Below are 26,083 nucleotides of genomic sequence, written 5' to 3'. Positions count from 1 at the left end.
ATCAGGAGCCCAGAACTCCACGGGGATCTTTCACATGGGTGGCAGGGACCCACATACTTGAGCCATCTGCTGCCCCCCGGGATCCGTATTAGCAGGGAGCTGGAAGCGGAGCCGCCCGTCCCCAGAACCCAGACATTCCTATCCAGGTAACATACATAAATGCACAAATCACAACAGTTTTTCACCTGTGTATAGGCCCACAGAACCACCAATCAGGTTAAAATCTAGGGTGTTTCTGGACTCCGGTTGATGCCCTTGTGCCCACCTCAGCCATTATGCCCCCACTTTTCCAGTCTCTGTCTCTGTCCATCAGCTTTGCCTGTTTGGTTTGTACCTATGGAGACATAGCTATATAGATTCTGAAATCTATGCACATGAGGAAGTTCATAACAACCCATATTATGAGAAAACTATGCATGGATTTCAAAAAGTTTGGCACCAAGACTTTTAATTCATTTTCCCATGAATTTTTTGAAGTGCCCCTGTGTGTGTTTGGCCTCTTTTGGTCATCACTGTCTGGGCCCTTCACCCATGGGAGGCGGTGTAGGTAGTAATGACTCATTATTGTTTCACTGCTGAGTATCACTCCTTTGTGTGAACATCATGATTTATCCATGTTGCTGTTGATGGGTGTTTGGGTAGTTTCTAGCTTTGGGTTATTAGGAATAAGTCTGCTGTATAATCTTTCACTTGTCTTTTAGTGCACGCAGACACTGGTTTCTCTACGTAGACACCCAGGGTGGACTTCTTGAGTCAGGGTTAAACACACTTCTGCTTTAGGAGGGACCAAATCCATGGCTACTTTAATCTGGAGAGGGAGGAGCCGTACGTACAGACTGTGGTTTATAGAAGACCCAGTGGGAAGTGGTGAGAGGCAGGAGGTTGTGAAAGAAAAGACAGAGAGGGAAAGAGTGTGGTAGGCTCCAGCACATGGAATGAAAACTTAGCGACGGGAAGGGAAGCCCACTGGAAATGAAGAGGGTGGCATTAAGGACACAGTGGCTGCTTTCAGAATGCCCCCCAGAACTGAACTGTCTCTTGCTGACCCTGCAAGAAAAAAAAGAGTTGGAGATGACAAAGCTTTTATAAGAGATCAACATCATTCACAATGGTGCCATTTGTCTACTAAAGTGAGTAAATTGATTTTCTAGGTAGCAAAACCAAAAATCAATGCCCCTTGAAGTTTTTCCTGGTTGCCACCCTCCAGAGGTGGTGGACATATAGCTTGGTCATATAGATGACAACTTAACATCCCCAAGAGGCATAGACCATGAATTTTCCACGTGTCATTTCTGTTTTTATTTAAAGTTTAATGAATTGAATTAATTTGAAAGAAATAAGTGACACAGAGAGAGGGAGAGACAGAGATCAAGAGATCTCCCATCTGCTGTACTCAATAGCCAGACCTGGGCCAAGATGAAGTCAGGAGCCTGAAACTCCATTCAGATCTACTATGTGGGTGGCAAGGACTCAAGTACTTGAACCACCATTTGCCTCCCAGGGTGCACATTAGTAGGAAGCTAGATTGGAAGTGGCGTAGCTGGGATTGGCACAGGCACATCACTCCAATAATATGGAATGCGGGTGTCCCAAGTGGCTACTTAACCCATTGCATCATACATAGTACCTGTCCCATGTCTTATCTATTGATTTAAGCACATATCTTTATTAAAATAGTTTAACTTCATCCTTTTAAATATGACTCCTTAGAAAAACTTAATAAGCAAATACTGAAGGAAAATCAGGTATTTTCTTCATTAACCTATAAATTTCATCTATTAACTCCAATTTCATCTGTTCACTCCAAATGTATGTATTTTAAACATCTCTCTTAGCACCTCTTCTTAATCTCCAGCAAGGCTGAATGAGCGTTGCCTGGTAACTCAGTATTCAGCTGTCTTCTCCCAACATTTGGGTAGACCTCTTTCTCTGGATAGCAAATCATAGCAGGTCTTTGGTTTGCCTTTTTAAGTTGCCCTGTGCCCCGTGCTCACAGAAGAGAAGACAGCCATGAAGATACATAGATGTTTGCCAAAATTCCAGATCCACTCTCTTAGCCCTGTGGCCTGTTTTTCTGCAGCATAAATAGGTGTTCAGCAACCACTTGATTAGGGATAATGTTCTCTCTTATCCCTTACAGGGTTACAGAGGTGGGAGTACAGCCTAACAGTTAAAACATCTGTATCGAAGATTGGAGTGCTTGGGCTTGAGACCTGGCTCCCACTGCTGGCTTCAGCTTCCTGCTGATGCAGACCCTGGGAGGCAGCAGGTGATGGCTCAAGTAACTGGATTCCTGCCACCCACATGGAGCCTTAGGCTGAGTTCCCAGCTCCTTGCTTTTGCCCTGGGGAATGAACTAACAGGCAGGGTCTTACTGTCTCTCTCCCTCTCAAGTAAATAATTTTTAGAATTTTGGTAAAGTACATATGTGTGAAATTTACCATTATTGGCATTCATCTCCAGATTTTTTCCATTTTAAAACTCAAACTCTGTACTCATTAAACACTAAGTCCTCATCACCTCACCTCTGCCTCTGACTACCCTGATTCTACTCTCTGTATTGAGGAATTTGACTACTCCAGGTGCCTCATATAAATGGAATCCTAAAGTTTCTGTCTTTTTGTAACTAGCTTATTTCACATAGCATTGCATCCTCAAGGTTGTATCCATGTTGTAGCTTAGGTCTGAATGTCCTTCCCGTTAAAGGCTGACTAACATTCCATATGCATGAGCATATTTTGTTTATATACTCATGTGGCAAATATTTGGGTTGCTTCCACCTGTTGGATTCCTTTGTTCATGTTACTACATTTATTGAGCATATCCTCTGTATAAATGGTTGTGATAGTTGCTAAGAGTAGGTTGAAAAAAGCTGAAAAGCATGGCATGGTTTCTGCTCCAAGGAACTTATAATTTTTTTAAAGATTTATTTATTTATTTATTTGAAAGGTAGAGTTATAGACAGTGAGAGAGAGTCAGAGAGAAAGGTCTTCCTTCTGTTGGTTCACCCCCCAAGTGGCCGCTACGGCCAGCGCTGCGCCGATCCGAAGCCAGGAGCCTCCTCCTGGTCCCCCATGTAGGTGCAGGGCCCAAGCACTTGGGCCATCCTCCACTGCCCTCCTGGGCCACAGCAGAGAGCTGGACTGGAAGAGGAGCAACCGGGACTAGAACCCGGTGCCCATATGGGATGCTGGCGCCGCAGACGGAGGATTAGCCAAGTGAGCCACGGCGCCAGGCCCAGGAACTTATAATTTTTAAGGATAATTCTAGGTGTATAAAAGTAATTATGGGGGTTCAGCACTGTGACATAATAGGTAAAGCCACTGCCTGCAGTGCCATCATCCCATATAGGTGCCAGTTAGAGTCCTGGCTGCTCCTCTTCCAATCCAGCTCTCTGCTATGGCCTGGGAAAGCAGTAGCAGATGGTCCAAATGCTTGGACCCCTGAACTTGAGTGGGAGACCCAGAAGAAGCTCTTGGCTCCTGGCTTCAGATCAGCTCAGTTCCGGCCATTGCAACCATTAGGGGAGTGAACCTACAGATGGAAGACCTCTCTCTCTCTCTCTCTCTGCCTCTGCCTCTCTATAACTCTGCCTTTCAAATAAATAAATAAATCTCTTTTTTTAAAAAAAAAAGTAATTACAGAAGGTAAGATAACTACCATAATAGGTATATATAGAAAAGAGCAATCTGGGAAAGCAGCAACAGGAAGGTGCCAGAGAGCTCAGCAGCTGTCGCTCTTCAGCTGTACTTTAAAGCTAAATGAGTTTGCAGTGGGTGGCAGGTGAAGGTGGCATGGGGAGGGACACAGGGGAAGGTGGAAGTAGGTGGCATACAGTCACAATTGGGAAGTGTGAGCCTGAGACAGTCACGTCCAAGTGTCTCAGCTGCGAGGCCACAGCACTTCACAGAGCAGGGCATTTGGAACACAACCGAACAGTCTCCTAAGACAGATAATTGAACAGCTCTCATTACAGAAACATAGACAACTGCGTTTCCAGAGATCTTCCCACAGAGAGGCCTTTGGGTGCCCAGCCAAGTGGGACCCTTGAGCAAAGGATTCAGGACAGCACAGGAACCTGTCTGTTGTCCTCATTCCTGCTACCGCTGCCTGACAGAGCTGAGGAGCTTCTGAACTGGGCCAGGCTTTTGTGAGACCATCCTGGGAGTCTGTTAAAGGAAGACTTCCCCCAAGAGAACGCTCTGGAGCTGCTGTGGTAGAATGTGTCCTCCCAAAATCGTGTGTTGGAGACTTAACCCTCCTATACAACCGTGTGTGGGAGGGCTTAGGTCATGAGGGCTGCACACTCGTGAATGGAGTAAAGCGAACTAGAAAATGGCAACTCATGACAAGAGCCTAGGGTGATTACTGATGCCATAAACAAGAGTGTCAATTTGTTAAGTCAACAACAGGAGTCACTGTGCACTTACTCCTCATGTAGGATCTCTGTCCTTAATGTGCTGTACATTGTGATTTAATGCTATAACTAGTACTCAAACAGTATTTTTCACTTTGTGTTTCTGTGTGGGTGCAAACTGTTGAAATCTTGCTAAACTGATCTTCTGTATATAAAGAGAATTGAAAATGAATCTTAATGTGAATGGAAGGGGAGAGGAAGCGGGAAAGGGGAGGGTTGCGGGTGGGAGGGAAGTTGTTGGGGGGAAGCCATTGTAATCCATAAGCTGTACTTTGAAAATTTATATTCATTAAATAAAAGTTAAAAAAAAAAAAAAGAAAATGGCTTAAGCTGCAAGTTCAGACTCTCCCCCCACCCCCCACTCATGGGGTACCACAGCTAGAGGCTGAGGAGCCCAACCTCCTGAAATGTGAGAAATAAATTTCTTTTTTTTACAAATTACCCAATTTGTGCCATTCTGTTATTCTAATGCAAAATGGATTGACTGCTAGTTTATCACTAGTGGTTTGGAATTCCTTTCTTCAGATATGCAACTAACACATATATGTTGAGTATCTACTCTGTGTCAAAATCGTTCCTGCTCATTACGTTACAGTAAACAATATAAATTGATGAGATTGTTGCTTTCTCATAGGGCTTCCTCTTTACTAGAGCAAGAAATAAACAAGATAACTATCAACAAGCGGTAAGAGTTACAAAGAGAATTAAAATCAAGTGACATAGTGGAGAGCAAATGGAGGGCTCCTGACACTGGGTGATCTGAGACAGTGACATTAAGCTGAGTTCTGAAGGCACTCACTGTGCAAAGATGGGAGGGAGGGGCAATCCACGCAGATGTGCAGCTGGTGCAAAGGCCCTAGGGCGAGGTTGACCTTGGCATATTTGAGGAACTGAAACAAGGCGGTCTGTGCAGAGCACAATGAATACACAGAGACTGTGTCTGAGATGAGTTAGAAAGAGAGCCCAAGGCCACATCTTAGATACCCTGTGACTCAGATGAAGGAGTTTGGAATTTTTTCCCTGAGTGCCATGAGAAATTATGGGAAAGCAGAGGGATAATTTGCTATGGTTCCACATTTTTGAAAGATCATTCTGGTGGTTTTGTGAAAAGGGGACAAATTTGGAATCAGGGAGGTCAGTTAGGCTGATACTGCAGTGGTGAAACAACAACAAAAAATATGTTGGATTGGACTTGGACACAGACATGGATAAAGAATCAGGTGGCAGCAGTAGAGACAGAGGGAAGAAAATGAATGCAGGTGCATTGTGGACGTAGATTCTACAAGCAATAAGGAAAATAAAGCAAACCTAGGAAAATTCCTCAATTTTTGCCTTAAGCAATTATGTAGATCATGTTTTCTTTTTCAATATGAGGATTCCTGGAAAAGAAGAAAATTTAAGTGAGAAGAGGAAAGAACCAGCAATTCTCTTTCTTTCTTTTTTTTAAAGATTTATTTGAAAGTCAGAGTTACACAGAGAGAGGAGAAGCAGAGAGAGAAAGAGAGGTCTTCCATCCGCTGGTTCACTCCCCAATTGGCCACAACGGCCGGAGCTGTGCCAATCTGAAGCCAGGAGCCAGGAGCTTCTTCCAGGTCTCCCATGTAGGTGCAAGGGCCCAAGGACTTGGGCCATGTTATACTGCTTTCCCAGGCCATAGCAGAGAGCTGGGTTGGAAGAAGAGCAGCCGGGACTAGAACTGGCGCCCATATGGGCTGCCAGCGCCGCAGGTGGAGAATTAACCTACTGTGCCATGGTGCCGGCCCCTACCAGCAATTCTCTTTCAAGCAAGTTCATCTGAGATGCATGTGAACCCATTCAACTGTTAGTCTACAGAGTTCTGATTAGAGGTCAGGGCTGAAAATACAGATGTGGGGAAATAAAATGTATTCTATGATCTCTTTGCTAAGTGATGATTAACTAAGTCCAGTTCAGCATCTCAAGTGCTAAAAAGCAGAACCACAGAGCCACTGTTGCACACCTAGTGATACCTTTCATTTGTAGCTTGTCCAGACTGTGGTAAATACTCGTGCACTGCCTGTTGCTGCCTGTTGCTATCATTTGGATCAGAAGAAAGAGGGATGACAGGGCTGGTGTTGGAGTTCAGTGGGTTAAGCCACTGCCTGTGATGTCGGCATCCCATATGGGTGCTGGTTCAAGTTCCAGCTGCTCCACTTCTGATCCAGCGCCCTGCTAATGTGCCTGGGAAGGTAGCAGAGGATGGTCCAAGTACTGTGGTCCTTGCCACCCACGTGGGAGATCCAGATGGAATTCTGGGCTCCTGACTTCAGCCTGGCCCAGCCCTAGCTGTTGTAGCCATTTGGAGGGTGAACCGGTGGTTAGAAGATCTCACTTGCTCTCTGTGTCTGCCCCCTCTCTGTAACTCTGCTTTTCAAATAAACAAAAAAATCTTATAACAGGAAGGAGGAGGAGGAGGAGGAGGGAGAAGTGGAATGTCTTGATCTCTTGTTGCATTGAGCTGGACATAGGAGAGAACAAGGTTCCTGAGTGCTCTGGCTGGGGATGTTGGCGACTGTGTGAGACCTTCTTGAAGAGGCTGGCTGCAGCTCTGATCTTTCATTCAGGCTTTTCTTTTTTTTTCCCTCTGATGCCACTATGACTCATGATTGGTTTTACAAATATAATTTCCCAGCATGTAGTCCTCCTTCCAGTTCCAGCACACCCCAGCTTCTCAGAATACACATCAACTGCCAGACACCTGTCCGTGACCCCCGAATGTAAGGTATCCTGTCCCTGGGAAGGAAAACCTGGCTTTGGGAGCCTTCTCTCCTGCGGTCTTTGGACTGGGATCTACACCTCCAAGAATGGGACGAGAGAGGCAAAGCATGTGAAGAACTCCATGGCTCTGAAATATATCCCGAGTTGTGTCACTAAAGAGTGGTACCCATGTGGTTGACTGGGCCACCTGAGATCATGGAGCCCTCATCTCCACTGGATGTTACCACCTGCAGTGTAATAATGTACTAGCTCTCTAATGTACTAGCTACGTGCTTGTGCGCCTGGAAAAGCAGCACTTGGGCCCCTGCCACCTATGTGGGAGACCGGATAGAGTTCTTGGCTTCTGATTTAAGGATTATCTTAGTTTCCAAATCAGTCTTATGCAATGGTTTTTACTGTCCCTATTCTAAAGATGAGGAAACAGGGGCTCAAGTTATTGAAATGACTTCTTCAACCTTGCAGACCAAGCCCAGATCTGTTTGGTACTATTGTACTGTATTGCTTCTCCTTGCTGTGTGTGTGTGTGTGTGTGTGTGTGTTAGGCAGAGTTACAGACAGAGGGAGGAGAGAAAAAAAAGAGAGATCTTCCATCCACTGTTAGTCCACTCCCCAAATGGTCACAACAGCCAGGGCTGGACTGGGCTGAAGCCAAGAGCCTGGAGTTTCTTCCAGGTCTCCCACATAGAGACATAGGTGGCAGAGGCCCAAGGACTTGCGCCCTCTTCCACTGCCTTTCCAAGCACATTAACATGGAGCTGGGGTCGGCGCCGTGGCTCAATAGGCTAATCCTCCACCTAGCAGCGCGGGCACACCAGGTTCTAGTCCTGGTCGGGGCGCTGGATTCTTTCCCGGTTGCCCCTCTTCCAGGCCAACTCTCTGCTGTGGCCAGGGAGTGCAGTGGAGGATGGCCCAAGTGCTTGGGCCCTGCACCCGCATGGGAGACCAGGATAAGCACCTGGCTCCTGCCTTCGGATCAGCGTGGTGTGCCGGCCGTGGCGGCCATTGGAGGGTGAACCAACGGCAAAAGGAAGACCTTTCTGTCTTTCTCTCTCACTATCCACTCTGCCTGTCAAAAAACAACAACAACAACAAGAAAACCAAAAAACAAAAAGAAAAACATAGAGCTGGATCAGAAGTGGAGCAGCCAGGTCTCAAACTGGCACCCATATGGGATGCTGGCACCGCAGATGGCAGCTTAACCAATTATGCTACGACGCTGGCCCCACTGTGTGTTCTTGCACTAGTCTTTTAACCTCTCTGGGCTGGAATTTCTTCATTTCTTAAAGGGGACATTAAAAATTGTGGTTTTTTTTTTTTTTTGTCTCATCTAGCTTTGTTATTGTGGATTCTGAACATATTTATTATTCAACTTTCCAAATGAGAGTTTTGGATTCTCTTAGAACCAAAATGCTTCAGCTAGAGTCTGATTTCCACACCTCTGAGGTAAGAGGGGAGAATGACCTTGCACTTGGAACATCTGGCATAAAAGTGTTGTGAGCCCGGAGGTGAAAGCCTCCTTCAGGGTATAAAGGATACTGTCGTGACTTCTTTGTTCCCTGGGCCTACAGCTCTTGCCTCTCTTTTCCTTTGGAAAATACTTCTCATTTTCTAAGTCCTTGTGCTTTGAAGGTCGACTTTTTTGGGCCGCGGGGGGTGGGGTGGGGAGATGTCAAAGGGGAGAGAAGGTTAAATACAGAACTGAGTCTGTTCGCTGCTAGCTGCGGAAGCTCGCTGCCGTCGCCCTGGCTTGACCTTGTCATCGCAGCTCCATTATGAGGGCAGAAGCTTAGCCTCCCCGGGGTCATCATTTCCTTTAGACCTTGCCAGCAGCAAAGGGCAAGAGGCTCTCTCCTCATTGATATTTGCCTGCTTGAATCCAAAAGAGCATGCTGATGGCAGAAAGGAAAAGCAACACCATTTGGCAGTGCAGTGCTTTAGTCAAAACCGATCTTCAGTGCAAACGTTGTTTTAGGTTTTAATCTCTTATCATACCCTTCTGATGGTTGTCCATTTATAACATGCTTTAGAACTCTAGCTACAGTAGTTGTCTTAGCATTCTCTTATTTATTTTTTATTTATTTATTTTTTAAAATTTTTTGACAGGCAGAGTGGACAGTGAGAGAGAGAGACAGAGAGAAAGGTCATCCTTTTGCCCTTGGTTCACATTCCAATGGCCGCCGCAGCTGGCGCGCTGCGGCTGGTGCACCACGCTGATCTGAAGGCAGGAGCCAGGTGCTTCTCCTGGTCTCCCATGGGGTGCAGGGCCCAAGCACTTGGGCCATCCTCCACTGCACTCCCTGGCCACAGCAGAGAGCTGGCCTGGAAGAGGGGCAACTGGGACAGAATCCGGCGCCCCGACCGGGACTAGAACCCGGTGTGCCAGCGCTGCAAGGCGGAGGATTAGCCTAGTGAGCCGCGGTGCCCGCCACTTTTTTTTTTTTTTAAAGAAAGATTTATTTATTTGAAAGAGTTACGCAGAGAGAGAAGGAGAGAAAGAGAGAGAGCGAGAGAGCGAGCAAGGGCTTTCATCCACTGGTTCACTCTCCAATTGGCTGCAAGGGCTGGAGCTGTGTCAATCCAAAGCCAGGAGCCAGGAGCTTCTTACGGGTCTCCCACATGAGTGCAGGGACCCAAGCACTTGGGCCATCTTCTACTGCTTTCCCAGGCCATAGCAGAGAGCTGGATCAGAAGTAAAGTAGCCAGGACTTGAACTGGCGCCCATATGGGATGCCGGCACTGCAGGTGGGTGCTTTACCTATTACACCACAGTGCCTGCCCCCTTAGCACTCTTGATCAGTTAATTTACCCAGGTGAAATTTACCTTATTAATTTTAAAAAAAAGATTTATTGTATGTATTTGGAAGGCAGAGTTACAGAGCAGACATGGGGTGGGGGAAAGAGAGAGATCATCCATCTGCTGATCTACTGATTCACTCCTCAGATGGCCTCAATAGCAGGGGCTGGGCCAGGCCCAGCCAGGAGTCAAGAGCTTCTTCTGGGTTTCCCACATGGGTGCAGGGACCCAAGCACTTGGCTCATTTTCCACAGCTTTCCCAAGTGCATTAGCAGAGAGCTGGATCAGAAGTGGAGCAGCTGGGTGTTGAACCAGTGCCCATATGGGATGCCAGCATTGCAGGTGGTGGCTTAATTCATTAGGCCACAATGCCGGCACCTATCTCATTAATTTTTATAAAAGATCCAAAATGAACTTTTTAAAAATCATGCCTGAGTATTAGATTTTAAGTGCCTTTTCTACAACTATTGGATTACCTTGAGTTGATTTTTGACTGTTGAACTAACCTTGCATACCTGGACTAAATCTCACTTGGATGCAGTGTATAGATTTTTTAAAAATACATTGTTGAATTCAATTTGCTAACAATGAAGTCAGGATTTTTTTTTCACCCATGTTCATGAGAGATATTCATCTGTAGTTTTTTTCCATTCTTGTGTCTTTGGTTTTGGTGTTAGGATAATGGAATGAGTTAGGAGGTATAATCTGTTTCCTTTTTTGTGGAAGAGATTATAGAAAATCAATATCGTTCCTTATCTAAACGTCTGTTAGGATTCACTAGTGAAGCCAAAAAGGAGCTGGTTGTTTTTGCTTTAGAAAGTTAGAAATTTACTGATTTAATTTCTTTAATAAAGACCTATTCATTCAGGTGGTCTGGTGGTCCTGCTATGAGTTATTATCAATTGTGTAAGGAATTGACCCATTTAATCCGAATGATCAAGTTTGTGGGTATAGAATTGTTCATAATATTCCCTAATTATCTTTTTGCTGTCCATGGAATCAGTAGTGGTGGTTCCTCTTTGATTTCTGATATAGGAAGTTGTATCTTCTCTTTTTTCTTGGTTGGCTGGGTCAGAGGTTTAACGATTGTATGATCTTCAAACAATCAGCTTTTGGTTTTGTTGGTTTTCTCTAGTCATTTCCTATTTTAGGTTTCTTTTCCACTTTAATTTCTGTTCTTATGCGTATTTTGAATTTAATTTGCTCTTTTTTTTTTCTGTTTTACTATAGTGGAAGCCTAGGTTCCAGGGTTTAAACTTTCTCCTTCTAATATGAAGAGTCTACAAAAAGTTCATGGAAAATGCATATTGTGAAAAATCTATGTAAGGATTTCAAAATATTCTTTTTAAGAAGATTTATTTATTTACCATTTAAAGGTTTATTTATTTATTTGAAAGTCAGAGTTACAGACTTTCTCTGTCAGAAGAGAGAAAGAGAGATCCTCCACCTGCTGCTTCACTCTCCAGATGGCCGCAATGGCCACGGCTGTGCCAGTCTGAAGCCAGGAGCTTCTTCCAGGTCTCCTACGTGAGAGGTAGGGACACAAATACTTGGGCCACCTTCTGCTGCTTTTCCCAGATCATTATCAGGGAGCTGGATCAGAAGTGGAACAGCAAGGACATGAATTGGCGCCCATACGGGATGCTGGCATTGCAAAGGATGGCTTTACCTGCTGCACCACAAAGCCAGCCTCTTATTTATTTGAAAGACAGAGTCACAGAGATAGAGATAGACATAGATGGGGAGAGGGAGAGAGAGAGAGAGAATTTTTCCATCCACTTGTTCGCTCCCCAAATGGCTGTTACAGCCAAGGTTGGGCCAGGCTGAAGCCAGGAGCCTGGAACTCCATTCGGATCTCCCACATAGGCATCTGGATCTCGCAAGCACTTGAATTATCTTCTGCTGATTTCTTAGGCACAATAGCAAGAAATTGGGTCATAAGTGGAGCATCTGGGACTTGAACCAGGGCTCTGATATGGGATGCTAGCATTGTAAGTAGCAGCTTAACCCGCTAGCCACAATGCTGACCCTCGAAATATTCTTGCACAAAAATAAACTAAGGCTAAGTTTCCATTAAACTTTTGAAGTACATGCATACATTTAATAATATAAACTTTCTTCTGTGCATTGCTTTGCCTACATTCTACAAATTTTGATAAATCATTTCATATTCATTTGGTTCAACATATATTGAAATTTGCCTTTATACTTTCTCCCGTGTGTTATTTAGAAGTATGATGCTTAATCCCAAATATTTTATAATTTTCCAGTGTTTTTTCTGTTACTGATTTCCAGTTTAATTTCATTGTGGTCTGAGAAGGAAGACTGTTTTCTTAAATTTGTGTATTTCAAAGCCCAGAATGTGGTCTATCTGCATGACTATTCCAAGTGAGCTTGAGAAGAATCTGACCTGCTGTTGTTGGATTTAGTAATTCATTAGATGTCAATTATATCCAGTTGATGGATGGTGCTGCTGAGTTCAGTTATGTCCTTACCTTTTTTCTGTCCCCTAGATCTGCCTATATAAGGTTCTTTCAATAAACAGGTAAAGCTCATTTTTCATGTGGAGGGAACTGGGGGACTTGTCAGAGTTTAAGAGTTAGTCACTGAGGCAGGGGAATGGAAGTCCACAAAGAGAAAAGAGAGGTAGTCAATGCAAAAACCAGGATTTGTGCTCTTCATGAATTTTTTTGGGGGTGCGCGACAGTGCTTGAATGCCCAAGAGCTTTCCTTTCTCAGTGAATTCAGTTAGCAACTGTGCACTGAGTGTGAACTTGGCCATGGAGTGTGTGAGCCAGGGATGCACAAAGGCCGAAAGGAATGACCTGGTGACCATGATATCTAGTGGTTCTTGGTCCTCTGTCTAGGAACCACCTACAGAAATTGGAGGGAAGACAAAACTGACTTCAAAGTGTATTTTCCAAGGTTCTTCTTTGTTTCCTTCTTCTTATTTTTTTAAAGATTTATTTAATTTATTTGAAAGGCAGAGTTACAGAGAGGCAGAGGCAAAGAGAGAGTGGTGGGGTGGCGTGGGAGAGAGGTCTTCCATCTGCTGGAATGGCTGTGATGGCCAGATGGTGCAGTACTACTTAAGTCACTGTTTGGGATGCCCACAGCTGGTATCCAATTGCCAGGTTTGACCCTGATTACTCCACTTCTGATCCAGCTTCCTGCTAATGTGCACCTGCAGAGGCAGAGGCAATGACTCAAGTACTTGGGTCCCTGCCACCCATTCGGGAGACCTGGATGCAGTTCCTGACTCATGGCTTCACCCTGGCTGTTGCAGGCATTTGAAGAATGAACCAGCAGATGGAATATCTCTGTCTCTGTCTCCCTGACTTTCAAATGAAATGAAAGTAAGTGAACATTTAAAAAATTTTCTTCAATTAGTGATTGTGTGGAGGGAAGAACATATTTGAAGTGTATGCCAGTGTTCATAGCAACATTGTGCACATTGGCCCAGGAGTGAAGGCAACCCTCAAGGAACCACCAACAGATGAATGGACGAACAGAATGGGGTGTATACATAACATGGAATATTATTCAATCACAAACAGGAATGACATTCTGATGTTCTTTTCCCCCCAAAGATGTATTTATTTATTTGAAAGTCAGAGTTACAGAGGTAGAGAAAGAGAGCGAGATCTTCCATCTGCTGGTTCACTCCCCAAATGGGGAGGCCAAAGCCAGGAGCTTCTTTCAGGTCTCCCATGCAGGTGGCAGGGGCCTGAGCACTCGGGCCAGTGCTTAGGCCATCTTCCACTGCTTTCCCAAGTGCATTCGCAGGGAGATGGATCAGAAGTGGAGCAGCTGAGACTCATCAGTGTCCACATGGGATGCCAGTGCTGCAGGTGGCTGCACCATGAAGCTGTTCTGATACATGCTCCAATGTGGATGGGCCTTGAGGACATTATGCTAAACAAAAGACACCAAACACAAAGGGGGAAAATATCTAGAATGGGCAAATTCAGAGAGAAAGAGAGAAAATTAGATGTTAGCAGGGTCTAAGGCAAAGAGGGGAGTGGGTGTTACTTTTTTTAGTAAGTACAGAGTTTCTGTTTGGTGTGATGAACATTTTGAAAACAGACAGTGATGATGATAACTTGATGTTGTAAATGAAGCTAATGCTACTGAACCTACACTTAAAAACGGTTACAATGAGAGCAGGCATTTGGCTTAGCAGTTGGGACTCCTGCATTCCATATCGGAGTGCCTGCGTTTGAATCCCAGCTCGGTTTCTGATTCCAGCTTCCTGCTAAAGCAGACGCTGGGAGGTGGCAGGTGATAGCTCAAGTAGTTGGGTCCCTGCCAACCATATTAGAGACCAAGATTGAGTTACTGGCTTCTGGCTTTGGCCTGGTTCAGTCTTGACTGTCATGAAGCAACACGGGGAGTGAACCAGTGAATGGGGGGCGGGGTCTGTCCATCTCTGTGTCTCTCTGCCTCTCAAATGAATAAAATAAAGAATCTAGGCCAGCGCTGTGGCTCACTTGGCTAATCCTCCACCTGCGGCGCCGGCACCCCGGGGTTCTAGTCCTGGTTGGGGCTCCGGATTCTGTCCCAGTTGCTCCTCTTTCAGTCCAGCTCTCTGCTGTGACCTGGGAAGGCAGTGGAGGATGGCCCAAGTGCTTGGGCCCTGCACCTGCATGGGAGACCAGGAGGAAGCACCTGGCTCTTGGCTTCAGATCAGTGCAGCGTGCCAGCTGCAGCGTGACAGCCATATCGGCCATTTTGGGGGTGAACCAATGGAAAAATGAAGACCTTTCTCTCTGTCTCTCTCTCTCTCTGACTAACTCTGCCTGTCCAAAAAAAAAAATCCAATGGTTAAAATGGGAAATTTTAGGTTGTGTAAGAGCACTTCCAAAACTTCATGGAAAATGTAATGAAAATTTTATTTTGGCACAAAAATGTTTCAAAATCCGTACATAATTTATCCCAGGCCATAGCAGAGAGCTGGATCAGAAGAGGAGCTGCCGAGACCAGAACCGGTGCCCATACGGGACACCGGCACTTCAGGCCAGGGCTTTAACCCGTTGTACCACAGAGCTGGCCCCCATAGTTTATTCTTTTTTTTAAAAAAAAATATTTTATTTATTTATTTGAGAGGTAGAATTACAGGCAGTGAGAGGGAGAGACAGAAAGGTCTTCCTTCCATTGGTTCACTCCTCAGTTGGCCGCTACGACTGGAGCTGTGCCAATCCGAAGCCAGAAGCCAGGTATTTCCTCCTGGTCTTCCATGTGGGTGCAGGGGCCCAAGTTGGGCCATCCTCCACTGCCTTCCCGGGCCACAGCAGAGAGCTGGCCTGGAAGAGGGGCAACCGGGACAGAATCCGGCACTCTGACCGGGACTAGAACCCAGTGTGCCGGCGCCACAAGGCGGAGGATTAGCCTAGTGAGCCGCGGCGCCGGCCTTAGTTTATTCTTAATATACATTTTCTACAAACTTTTTGAAGATCCCTCATATATTTACCACAATAAAATGATATTAAAAACATATAATAATAATAAAACTATAAATGTGATTCAATTCTTAGCAGGGAAACAGACAAATAGAGCTATGAATAAAGTCAAAATTTGGAGATAAAATGTAAAGGCCTAGAATCAAGCATGAACAGAGTTTCCTTGGCGAGGGCAACGTGAACAGGGCAGCAGATAGAGCCGGGGCACTGAGCAGACATCCGATTAGGAAGAGCCTGGTGTGTGGTGAGGAATGAAAGTCCAGGCAGGGTCCCTCCGCGGGAAGTAAGCAAGTGTGATCAGGTTTGCCTGGGAAGAATCACTGCACGGAGTGAGGGGATACGGTGCAGGAGAACAACAGAGAGAGCAGGGAGAAAGAGAACAGCACTGCACTTGGCCAGGCAGGAAGCAACCAGCTCCAGCTCACACTGCCCCCACACTAGTTGGCACCACACTGGGCCCCTAGAGCCAGTGCAGGTAACAGTGACCCACCAAGTTCTCTTCGTCTTGTTTCCTGCTTTAGCACAAGTTTCACCTGCTCCCGTAGGGGCCCACGCGTGTCCTCCTCCCGGCTCAGCTGCTGAAGGGAGGAATGCCCACGTGGGAAGTAGCTCAGTGATAATCATCTGGGTGCAAGCCAGACGGCTCTTACTAGATGTCTGCCTTCCTGTGCGTCCATCAGAGAAGCCTAGGGGGTCTGAAAAGTTCTAGTTGCCTCCCTTTCATCCCAAAGCTGTCTGACAGCACAGAAGTGCTACCACAATGAAAGAATGCACTTCTCTCTTCTTAAAAAGATTTATTTTGATTTATTTGAAAGGCAGAGTGTCAGAGAGAGAGAGCAAGCGAGCTTCTATTGCTGATTCACTTCCTACATGGCTGCAACAGCCAAGGTTGGGCCAGACGGAAGCCAGGAGCTCCGAGCTCCATCCGGGTCTCCCATATAGGCAGCAGACGCTCAAATACCCGGGCATTACCTGTTATTGAACCTTGCACCTCTTATTAGTCACTTGTAACTTCGTTCTTTTTCACTATGAATATCTTTGGGTAATTGACTTTGTCACTCCATGTGAACTATTTCTTTAGTTCCCGCCACACAGGACGCCACTGTTCTGACAGATGAAGCCCGTCTGCACAGGTTTCGCCATCCTATTGACGTCGTTCAATTTTGTCATTTTTAAGGATTATCCCTAGCCTCAAAAGTTTTAGAGCTGCTTTAGTTTTCACTCATGTCACTACAGAGGAGGTGGCGCATAAGCGGGCGGTCCCAGGCCGCACAGCCCGGCTCCAAATGCTGTTTCAGCGATGCCCGCCAGGGGTCAGCACAGGCTCGGCGTTGGGCTGCGGCCTCCCACAATGCACCGGGCTCCGGGGCCCTCGCGGCGGCGGCGGCGAACCAGCTGCACCGCCGCGGCGGGGCGAGTACTGTTCGGGCGGGGGGCGGGGCCAGTGCCGGAGGGGGCGGGGCTGGGAGCCGCCGCGCGGGTCGCGGTCGCTGTCGCCGGCCGCCTCAGACGTCGGCACCTGAAGCTGTGGCAAGGTAGGGGGCCCCGCGGGGTCATCCCTGCCGGGAGTGTGAAGTCCCTTCGTGGTGCGAATCGGACAGGCCCTGGGCTGCTAACATTGAGAGAGGGTCTCCCACTTGTCGCCGGAGCCCGGGTTCGCCGGGAGGGATCTATTTTAAACTCTTTGTCTGGTCCCGTTCTCGCGCCGCTCGCGTCTCCGCAGGGTCCGCGCAGCCCGCCGTGGGGGCATTTGCGGCCGGTTCCTCCTCTCCTGCCGCGGGTGTGGATGTGACTGACCTCCAGGGTGGGGCTGCGTGTGCAGGAACCGGGGAGGGCGTGGACTGCGAACGCGTGGGAACTCCGGAGCTGCGAGGCGCCGGCGTGCGTGGCTGCGGGCCCTGCCCCGTGCCGCCGCGGGTGCTCCCGAGTGGCCTGTGCCTCGCGTGCCTGCTGCAGGCTGCTGTCCCTGGGGGCTGAAGCCGGGCGCCCCGAGCACGCCCAGCCCAGCCGGGGAAGCCGCCTCCTCCTCCTCCTCGCTGCGCAGGCTGCCCGCCGGCGGTCCCCAGCGCCACACCCCGGCCCTCCCAGCGCGGCCAACCTGCGTCTGGCAGCCAACTTGAGCTTTCCAAAAAGTAAAGTTTGGCAGGCGGGGAGCAGCGCTGGAGTACGTACGGAGCGTTCGGGAGAGCTTGGGCTCCTCGGTGCCGGCCTGCCTTGGCCAGTTTCTGGGTCGCGCCGCCTGGCGGGTTCCGCTCAGTCTCGCGTCTTCTTACCGCAGCGCTGCCCAAGGTAGCAGTGTCCTGTCCACCTCTTCAGGCTGCAGTGCTAAGGGGGCGTCGCCTTTGCCCACTTCGGTCCTCTGATTCCTATCCCCTGTGTGACAAAATTCATATTTTAAGAAGAGTGTATTTCTTTAAAACCCTCAGTCTGTAGTAGGTCCATTTCTGTGAGTATCAATCGGTTGATTTCATTCGTGAAGTGCAAGCAGTTTCTTTTCTTATTTTAGTGATAAAGATTGTAATTGGGAATCAAGCTAAAAGATAGCCTCCAGGTGAACAGGATCCTAATTCACAGATTAGCTGATGTGAAAAGCCTGTAGAAGGGAAGTGAGGCAAGCTCAGTTCTGAAATGTTTCTGCCGCTGCGAGAGTTGAGTTATTAAAGTTATCCTAACTGTTCCCTCCAAATCTAAAATGCTAAGAATAGATGCAGACTCCCTTTCTTAAAAGATGTGCTGCTTGCCTCAATAATGAAAAATAAGAAAAAATTTTAAACTGTTACCACTTATGTCCAAGGAAAGTAGTAAGTTAAACATTTTTGTTAACTAGAAATTCCCAATGATCATTGACCCCCCCATCTCTGGGTGTTTTTCCTTTTGAATGATAGTTCTCTTTCAGACTATGACGTCATGAATTGCTGATTTGTACAATGAGTTCTACTTAGAAAATATTTTCCATATGTAATAGTAATCTTCATTTAAAAGCATTGTGTATTTGTGAGAAAGAAGATACAAATCCTTAAAAAGTTAATAAAAACTAGGGGGAAAAAAGTCAGCTGGTATATACTAGTGACTCCGGTTAGGAGGTCCCGGGAAGTGACAGCATACCCAAAAGATAAAATCAGAGTCACTAACACACAAGAAGAACTGGAGGGGCACCACTTGAAACTTAAAAGGAGCAGTTTAAAGACATGTTAAAGTAAGATAAGTTTGTAGAGTAGGTTGCAGGCATTTGTAAGCCCACAGCCTTGAGAGATTTATGGAAAGACACACTCATTAACAAATCTGACTACAAATTCATGGCTCACTAAAATAAGCAGATCAGATGTTTCTTATGTCACTTGTAAATTCATGTGCTTTAAGTTAAGAAGCACTTGACCCCTACTTTGGCAACTTTCCCATCCCTTACTGCTTCTTTAAAAAAAAAAAAAAAGTCCCACAGTTCTGGCTCGTGGGGGCAAATTTTTCCTTTTTTTTTTTTTTTTTTAAAGATTGATTTATTTATTTGAAAGAGAGAGAATCTTCTATTCATTGGTTTATTTCTCAGATGGCTACAATGGCCAGGGCTGTACCAGGCCAAAGCCAGGAGCCAGAAACTTCATCCAGTTCTCCCACATGGGTGCAAGGGCCCAAACACTTGGGCCATCTTCAGCTACTTTTCCCAAGCTACTAGCAGGAAGCTGGATCCAAAGTGGAGCTGCTGGGACACAAACCGGTGCCCGTACGGGCTGCTGGGATCCCAGGCAGCAGCTCTTCCTACTAGATCACAATGCCAGCATCTGGAGGCAGATTTTTAAAACTGACCTGTGAGCATAGATTAGAGTTGACAGGACTTACCAGCAACGGGTGATTCTTCATTTACTCATTCCTTCAGCAGGTTTCTGTAAGCACCTACTACATGCAAGTCTAGACTTAACTGCTTTAGCCTCATCCTGTGGGAAGTACTGTGGGTAGGATCTATGAATAGGGACTGTGTCAGGATCATCAAAGTAGGAACCCGGGTTGCTTTTTAGACACTGGTGAAGCAAAGGCATCCCTCGTAAGAATCATTAAGACCTTAGTAGCTCATTTTAAAATTTCGTGTCCCAGCTGCTCCTCTTCCGATCAAGCTCTCTGCTGTGACCTGGGAAGGCAGTGAAAGGTGGCCCAAATGCTTGGGCCCCGGCACCTGCGTGGGAGACTGGAAGAAGCTCCTGGCTCCTGATTTTGGATTGGCTCAGCTCTGGCCATTGCAGCTGTATGAGGGGTGAACCAGCAAATGAAAGACCTCTTTCTCTGGCTTTCCATGTGTCTGTAACACTACCTCTCAGAAAAATAAATCTTACAAAAAAAAAAAAAAAAAAAAGATACCCCACTTATTTGGAAGGGAGGAAGAATTAGAGACAATACCTCAAAACATATCCTCTTTGACTTCCTCTTTGTGGTCACAATTTTTATAGAACACTCATTATATACAGATACTAATTATTAAATAAGAGTCATATAATATGAGGCTATCGAAGCAGTTGTTTTGAAAGAGTTAATCACATGAGAATCATCCCCAGCTTTGCAGTAAGTAAAAGCGCCCTTTTAGTCAGATTTTTTTTTTTTTTTTTTTTTTTTTACAGGCAGAGTGGACAGTGAGAAAGACAGAGAAAAAGGTCTTCCTTTTGCCGTTGGTTCACCCCCCAATGGCTGGTGCGCTGCCGCCGGCGCACTGCGCCTATCCGAAGGCAGGAGCCAGGTGCTTCTCCTGGTCTCCCATGGGGTGCAGGGTCCAAGCACTTGGGCCATCCTCCATTGCCTTCCCTGGCCATAGCAGAGAGCTGGCCTGGAAGAGGGACAACCGGGACAGAATCCGGCGCCCCAAACGGGACTAGAACCCCGTGTGCTGGCGCCGCTAGGTGGAGGATTAGCCTATTGAGCCGCGGCGCCGGCCCAGATTTATATATTTGTAAACATCTTAGCACTGCGCTAGAACTAGAAATATGAAGACGAATACTCTCACCCTGATGTCAGTAACTGCCCCTTGCAGTCTGTAAGTTAAGATGAATAGCTTCCTTTTGTAAGGGCTTACCAGGTTCTTGTTGGAGGAAGTCAATGCAGAGATCAGTATGGGTTTACTATGAATTGGTACCTGCTCATGTGCTTTGTGTCCCTATTCTAGTCTGATGAGGTAGGGAAAGAACTTCTGGAAAAATAAATGTCTGAAATTAGTAGTAAAGAATGATTAACTTATAACCAGAAGTGAGAGGGGGAGTGCTTCAGGTATGGGACAATCATGGAAATAAAGCAACAAAGTATAAGGCCTAGAAACATAAAGAACGAGACTGGGAAGCAGGGGAGGGGTCGGATCCTAGAGGCCCTGTAAAGGTGAGAGGAGTGCTCGCTTCGGCAGCACATGTACTAAAATTGAAACGACACAGAGAAGATTAGCATGGCCCCTGCGCAAGGATGACACGCAAACTCGTGAAGCTTTCCATATTTTTGAAATCTTTACTTAGTATAGAGTTGATCTTCTGTATATAAAGACAATTAAAAATGAATCTTAGTGAATAATGGGATGGGAGAGGGAGTAGCAGAAGGGATGGTTTGTGGGTGGGAGGGTGGTGGTTGAGGGAATAACCATTATAAGCCAAAAGTTGTACTTTGAAAGTTATATTTATTAAATAAAAGTTTTTGCCGGTGCCGCAGCTCACTAGGCTAATCCTCCACCTTGTGGCGCCGGCACACCGGTTCTAGTCCCGGTCGGGGCACCGGATTCTTTCCCGGTTGCCCCTCTTCCAGGCCAGCTCTCTGCTGTGGCCCGGGAGTGCAGTGGAGGATGGTCCAAGTGCTTGGGCCCTGCACCCCATGTGAGACCAGGATAAGTACCTGGCTCCTGCCATCGGATCAGCGCGGTGCACCGGCCGCAGCGCGCTGGCCGCAGCGGCCATTGGAGGGTGAACCAACGGCAAAGGAAGACCTTTCTCTGTCTCTCTCTCTCACTGTCCACTCTGCCTGTTAAAAATAAATAAATAAATAAAAGTTTTCTATTAAAAAGGTGAGGGGAGCCACTGAAGACTGTGGTAGGAGAATGACAGGAGCAGATCTGGTTCAGATAGCTCACTCTGAAGCCTGGATGAAGGATAGATTTAAGAGGGTGAGAGGGAGGAAGAACTGTTAGGAAGCTATAGCACTGATTAGGAAAGAAATGCTGAGGGCTTAGTGCTTGCCGAATCCTTTACCATTTGCAGTGTTCTAATCCATTTAAAAAATCTATTTATTTGAAAGGCAGAGTGAGAGAGATAAAGATCTCTTCCATACATGGCTTCACTCCTCAAATGCCTGCTACAGGGCTGGCATAAGCCAAAATCGGGAACTCCATCTAGGTCGCCCACATGGTTGGCAGGGACCCAAGCACTTGGGCCATCTTTTACTCACTACCTCCCAGGTGCATTATCAGGAAGCTGGATTGGAAGCATGGAGTAGCTGGGACTTGAACCTGCACTCTGACATGGGATACAGGCATCTCATGACTTAACCTGCTATTCGCAACACCCGCTATTTTATTTAATTATTTTAATTTTATTTATTTTTAAATTTTATTTTAAAATTTAAAATTTTTATTTCATTTCATTATTTTATTTTATTTATTTGAGAGAGTTAGAGAGATAGAGACAGGGAGAGAGAAGGTCTTCCATCCACTGGTTCACACCCCAAATGGCTACAATGGCTGGAGCTGAGCTAATCTGAAGCCAGGAGCTTTTTCCAGGTCCCCCACATTGGGCTATCCTCTGCTGCTTTCCCAGGTGCATTAGCAGGGAACTGGATCGGAAGTGGAGCAGCGGGGACTCAAACCAGCACCCATGTGGGATGCTGATGCCGCAGGCTGGGGCTTTAACCTGCTGTGCCACAGCACTGGCCCCAGCGCTCGCTCTTCATAGGTGATTTCATTTGGTTTTCCTAACTACCCTTTGCAGTCCTCAGGTTAAAATTAATAGCTTCCTTTTTAAGTGCTTACCAAGTACCTTATGTACATCATTTCTGATACTTTAAAAACCCGACAAATTAAGTATTATGAAGCTCACTTAACAGAAATTGATGCTGAGGGCCGTGTGAAGACCAGGCCCAGTATCTAGTGCAGGTCTTCTGAATAGCAAGTGGGTCTGACTTCTCCAGAGATTTAGACATGAAAACCATTCTAGACAAATACACACCCTTCGAAACACCTCTCTGGAGTCAGCATAGCAGTAAGAGCATAACGCTGGCTTCTTCAGCAGTACTCTCTGTGCATTTACAAGTCCCCTTGAACTAAACACAGAATTTACATGGGATTAGCAGTCCCACTTCTAGGCTCAAAATCCAAAGAATTCAAAGCAGAGATTCAAAGATGTTCTCCCATGTTCATAGCAGCCTTTTTCATAGCAGCCAAAAAGTAGAAGCATCCCAAATGTGCGTGGGTGGATAGATAGATTGATAAACAAGGTGTGGTCCATATGGACAATAGAATATTACTCAGACGAGAAAAGGGAGGAAATTCTAACACGGGCTGCAACATGGATGAACCTTGAAGATACTTGGCTAAGTGAAATAAGCCAGTTACAAAAGGACAAGTACTGTGTGATTCCACTTGTCTGAGACACCTACAATGGTCAAATTTGTAGAGACGGAAGGTAGAATGAGGTGTGCTGGGGTTGGAAGATAGGAGAGCGGGGAAGTGTTTCAATGGGAATAGAGTTTTAGTTTGGAAAGATGAAGAAACTCTGGAGATGGAAGGTGGTGATGGCTGTACAACAGTGTGAATGCCATGAACTGTACATGGCAAAATTTATATATGTTTCACTACACACACACTTTATGATCAGATTACCAAGGTCCAGGAGCTGGTGACAAATGTGTGGTAAGACTAGTAAATCTAACTCAAAAAAAAAAAAAAAAAAAAAAAGATGTCTCATAGAATCCAGCCCAAGAAAAGAATGCTGGCTGGATTCCTTGATGACAGATTGCAGAAGTGTGAAGCTGCAAGATAGAAGAGATACCGTTTAGTTCAACCCCTTTTTTTTTCACACTGGTGAACAGTGAGGCCCAGAGTTATCCAGTGCCTTGCCCAGGGTCACCAAGCAAGTTCAGGCAAAGGGAAAATGTGAAGCCAGAACGTGTCCTCTCCTGCCAGACACCTAGTTCCTGGTACTGACAAGGACTTTTGGGGCTCACAGGCAAAGCTGTGCTCTGGCTTTCTTTTAGGCAGAAAGCAAACCAGCTTTTCTTCCTTTAAAGATTTATTTATTTATTTGAGAGAGAGAGAGAAGAGAGAGAAGGATCTTCCATCCACAAATTCACTCTCCAAATGGCTGTCATGGCCAGAGGTAGGCCAGGCTGAAGGCAGGAGCATCCTCCAGGTATCCCATGTGGGTTACAGGGGCCCAGTGACTTGGGCCATCCTTCTCTGGTTTCCCAAGGCACATTAGCAGGGAGCTGGATTGGAAGTGGAACAGCTGGGACGTGGCCTACCCCAACTGGGATGCTGGTGCTCTAGGCAGCTCCTTAACTTGCTGCACCACAGTGTCGGCTAAAAACCGAGAGGTTTTTTAAGTTGATCAGGTTGCTACAGGAAATTCATAGACACAGTGTCTGAAGAGATTCAGGTGTTTAGCATGTGGAGTTTGGGTGCTGGCTGTCAAGATATCAAGGTTGGAAAGAAGTGATTAGAGTTCATTCATTATCAAATATTTGAGGACCTCTGTGTCAAATATTCTTAATTTTCAATTTTTCTTTTCTTTTTTTTTGTTTTGATAGGCAGAGTTAGACAGTGAGAGCGAGACAGAGAGAAAGGTCTTCCTTCCATTGGTTCACCCCCGAAATGGCTGCTACGGCTGGTGCTGTGCTGATCTGAAGCCAGGAGCCAGGTGCTTCCTCCTGGTCTCCCATGTGGGTGCAGGGCCCAAGCACTTGGGCCATCCTCCACTGCCTTCCCGGGCCACAGCAGAGAGTTGGACTGGAAGAGGAGCAACCGGGACAGAATCCGGCACCCCAATGGGGACTAGAACCTGGACTTGAACCCTGGGTGCCTGTCCGCAGGCAGAGGATTAGCTGAGGATTAGCCTAGTGAGCCGCAGTGCCAGCCTCAATTTTTCTTTTCTATTTAAATTGTCTGCCAACTTTATTCTAGATGGTTTGCCAATTGCCTTTGGATATAAACTCCCAAGTCACAGAAACCTTCGTTGACTTATGGAAAGGGTCAGTAGGGGAAAATGTAGAATTAGAGGGGATGATATGAGGTGAAAGGGGGCAACAACAGGTACCAAGAGAGTTGTAATCCAAATGAGCCAGCCCCCAGTACTGCAAGATTCTAATTAGGACTTGTGGCTAAGGGGTTGCAGATGTAGAGGAATTGGAACCCGACTTACACAGCTTGCCCCTGCACAGACCAAGTGTAGTGGCTGCTTGGAGGCATTTATTTATTTAAAATACAGAGTTACAGAGAGGCAGAGGCAGAGAGAGAGGTCTTCCATCTGCTGGTTCACTCCCCAGTTGGCCGCAACAGATGGAGCTGCACTGATCCGAAGGCAGGAGCCAGAAGCTTCTTCTGGGTCTCCCACATGGGTGCCGGGGCCCAAGGACTTGGGCCATCTGCTGCTGCTTTCCCAGGCTATAGCAGAGAGCTGGATCCAAAGAGAAACAGCCGGGACTAGAACTGGCGCCCATATCAGGTGCCGGCACTGCAGGTGATAGCTTTACCCACTATGCCACAGCGCCAGCCCCACCTGGAGGTCTTAAAGCCTGTGTGGAGGAGTAGAGCAACTGCAGTAAAAACCCCAAAAGATACACAAGAGAGTGAAACTTGGAGGTGAGCAAAAATGCAAAGAGAAAGATGTGGAAGAAGGTGCAATCAGGAAAGACCCCAGTTGATCAGATGGCTTCCCAATCTTCTGGTCACTAGAGCAGGTTGACTCCTCATAACTATGTATACATGTGGATCTGCCCACTTCCTGGATACCAGAGGTGTAGGATGTAAGGTACAACCTACCTTAAATAATGAGGCACTGGAGTAGTCTGCAGTAAAACAAGCACTGGGTTTGAAACCATTTCTTAAACTCCAGGGCCATGGAAAAGTTACCTAACTCACCAGAGTGTTGCACTGCCTCATCTGTAAATGTAGTAACTTCATAGAGTTATTACCAGAGCACAGAGGTCCTTGTCTTCACACTAGAAAAGAGTTTTGGATGTTAGAAAGAGTAGCATGAGCATGCTAGCCGGTTTAATATGAGAATACACCTGACAGGCCATGCGGGCATCTCAGCATAGAACTGAGAGCCCAGCCTGCAATCAGACTGCAGTTTTTCTCTTCTCCACTCCCTCTGCTGGGATGTTGCTGCACAGAGGGCTTTCTGGATATGGAATTCATGAAATTCCTCCTGGGACTTTATCAGCACAGTGTTATTGGCCCTAATAGCCTCCCCTCAGAAGACCCCCGACCCCGCTACCCCGGGGTCGGGGGAAGGACTGGGACCAACCTAGTGAGGTTATCAGACATGAGCAAGACTTGTGACATGCAAATACTGGTCTTGCTTCTGTTTCTTTGCTCATTCTACCGCACAGAATTAACATTTTTGTTCTTTCAGCTTCTCTCACACACATGGGTTAACGTCTAACTTCCTACCTGACAGTCATTGCCAGAATGAGAAACCCTTAATTAGAAATGTTACCGTATTTATTCAG

At 46.4% G+C, this 26,083-nt stretch overlaps 1 protein-coding gene and 1 non-coding gene across 7 annotated transcripts in view; both read left to right on the top strand.

Moving 5' to 3' along the window:
• Nucleotides 1-16,843: 16,843 nt before the first annotated feature.
• Nucleotides 16,844-26,083, top strand: part of EXTL3 (exostosin like glycosyltransferase 3) — a 146,828-nt gene continuing 137,588 nt past the window's right edge. For 4 of the 6 annotated variants that reach the window (XM_051842533.3, XM_051842525.3, XM_070068242.2 and 1 more), the window contains exon 1: nt 16,845-16,941. The gene's annotated coding sequence lies outside the window, so the exon portion shown is untranslated. Of the gene's footprint in view, nt 16,942-26,083 lie in introns of all 6 variants that reach the window. The other 2 variants (XM_070068238.2, XM_051842528.3) reach the window with 1 other exon arrangement.
• On the top strand, nt 20,765-20,871 carry LOC127490397 (U6 spliceosomal RNA). Its single transcript, XR_007918359.1, has one exon. It is a non-coding gene; the product is annotated as a U6 spliceosomal RNA (small nuclear RNA).

The sequence above is a fragment of the Oryctolagus cuniculus genome, chromosome 2 (genome assembly GCF_051225735.1).
Source record: "Oryctolagus cuniculus isolate XC-2025 breed Fujian yellow rabbit chromosome 2, ASM5122573v1, whole genome shotgun sequence".
Classification (NCBI taxonomy): domain Eukaryota; kingdom Metazoa; phylum Chordata; class Mammalia; order Lagomorpha; family Leporidae; genus Oryctolagus; species Oryctolagus cuniculus.
The sequence above is the reverse complement of the archived record's forward strand: the minus strand, read 5'-3'. Positions and strand labels throughout refer to the sequence as shown.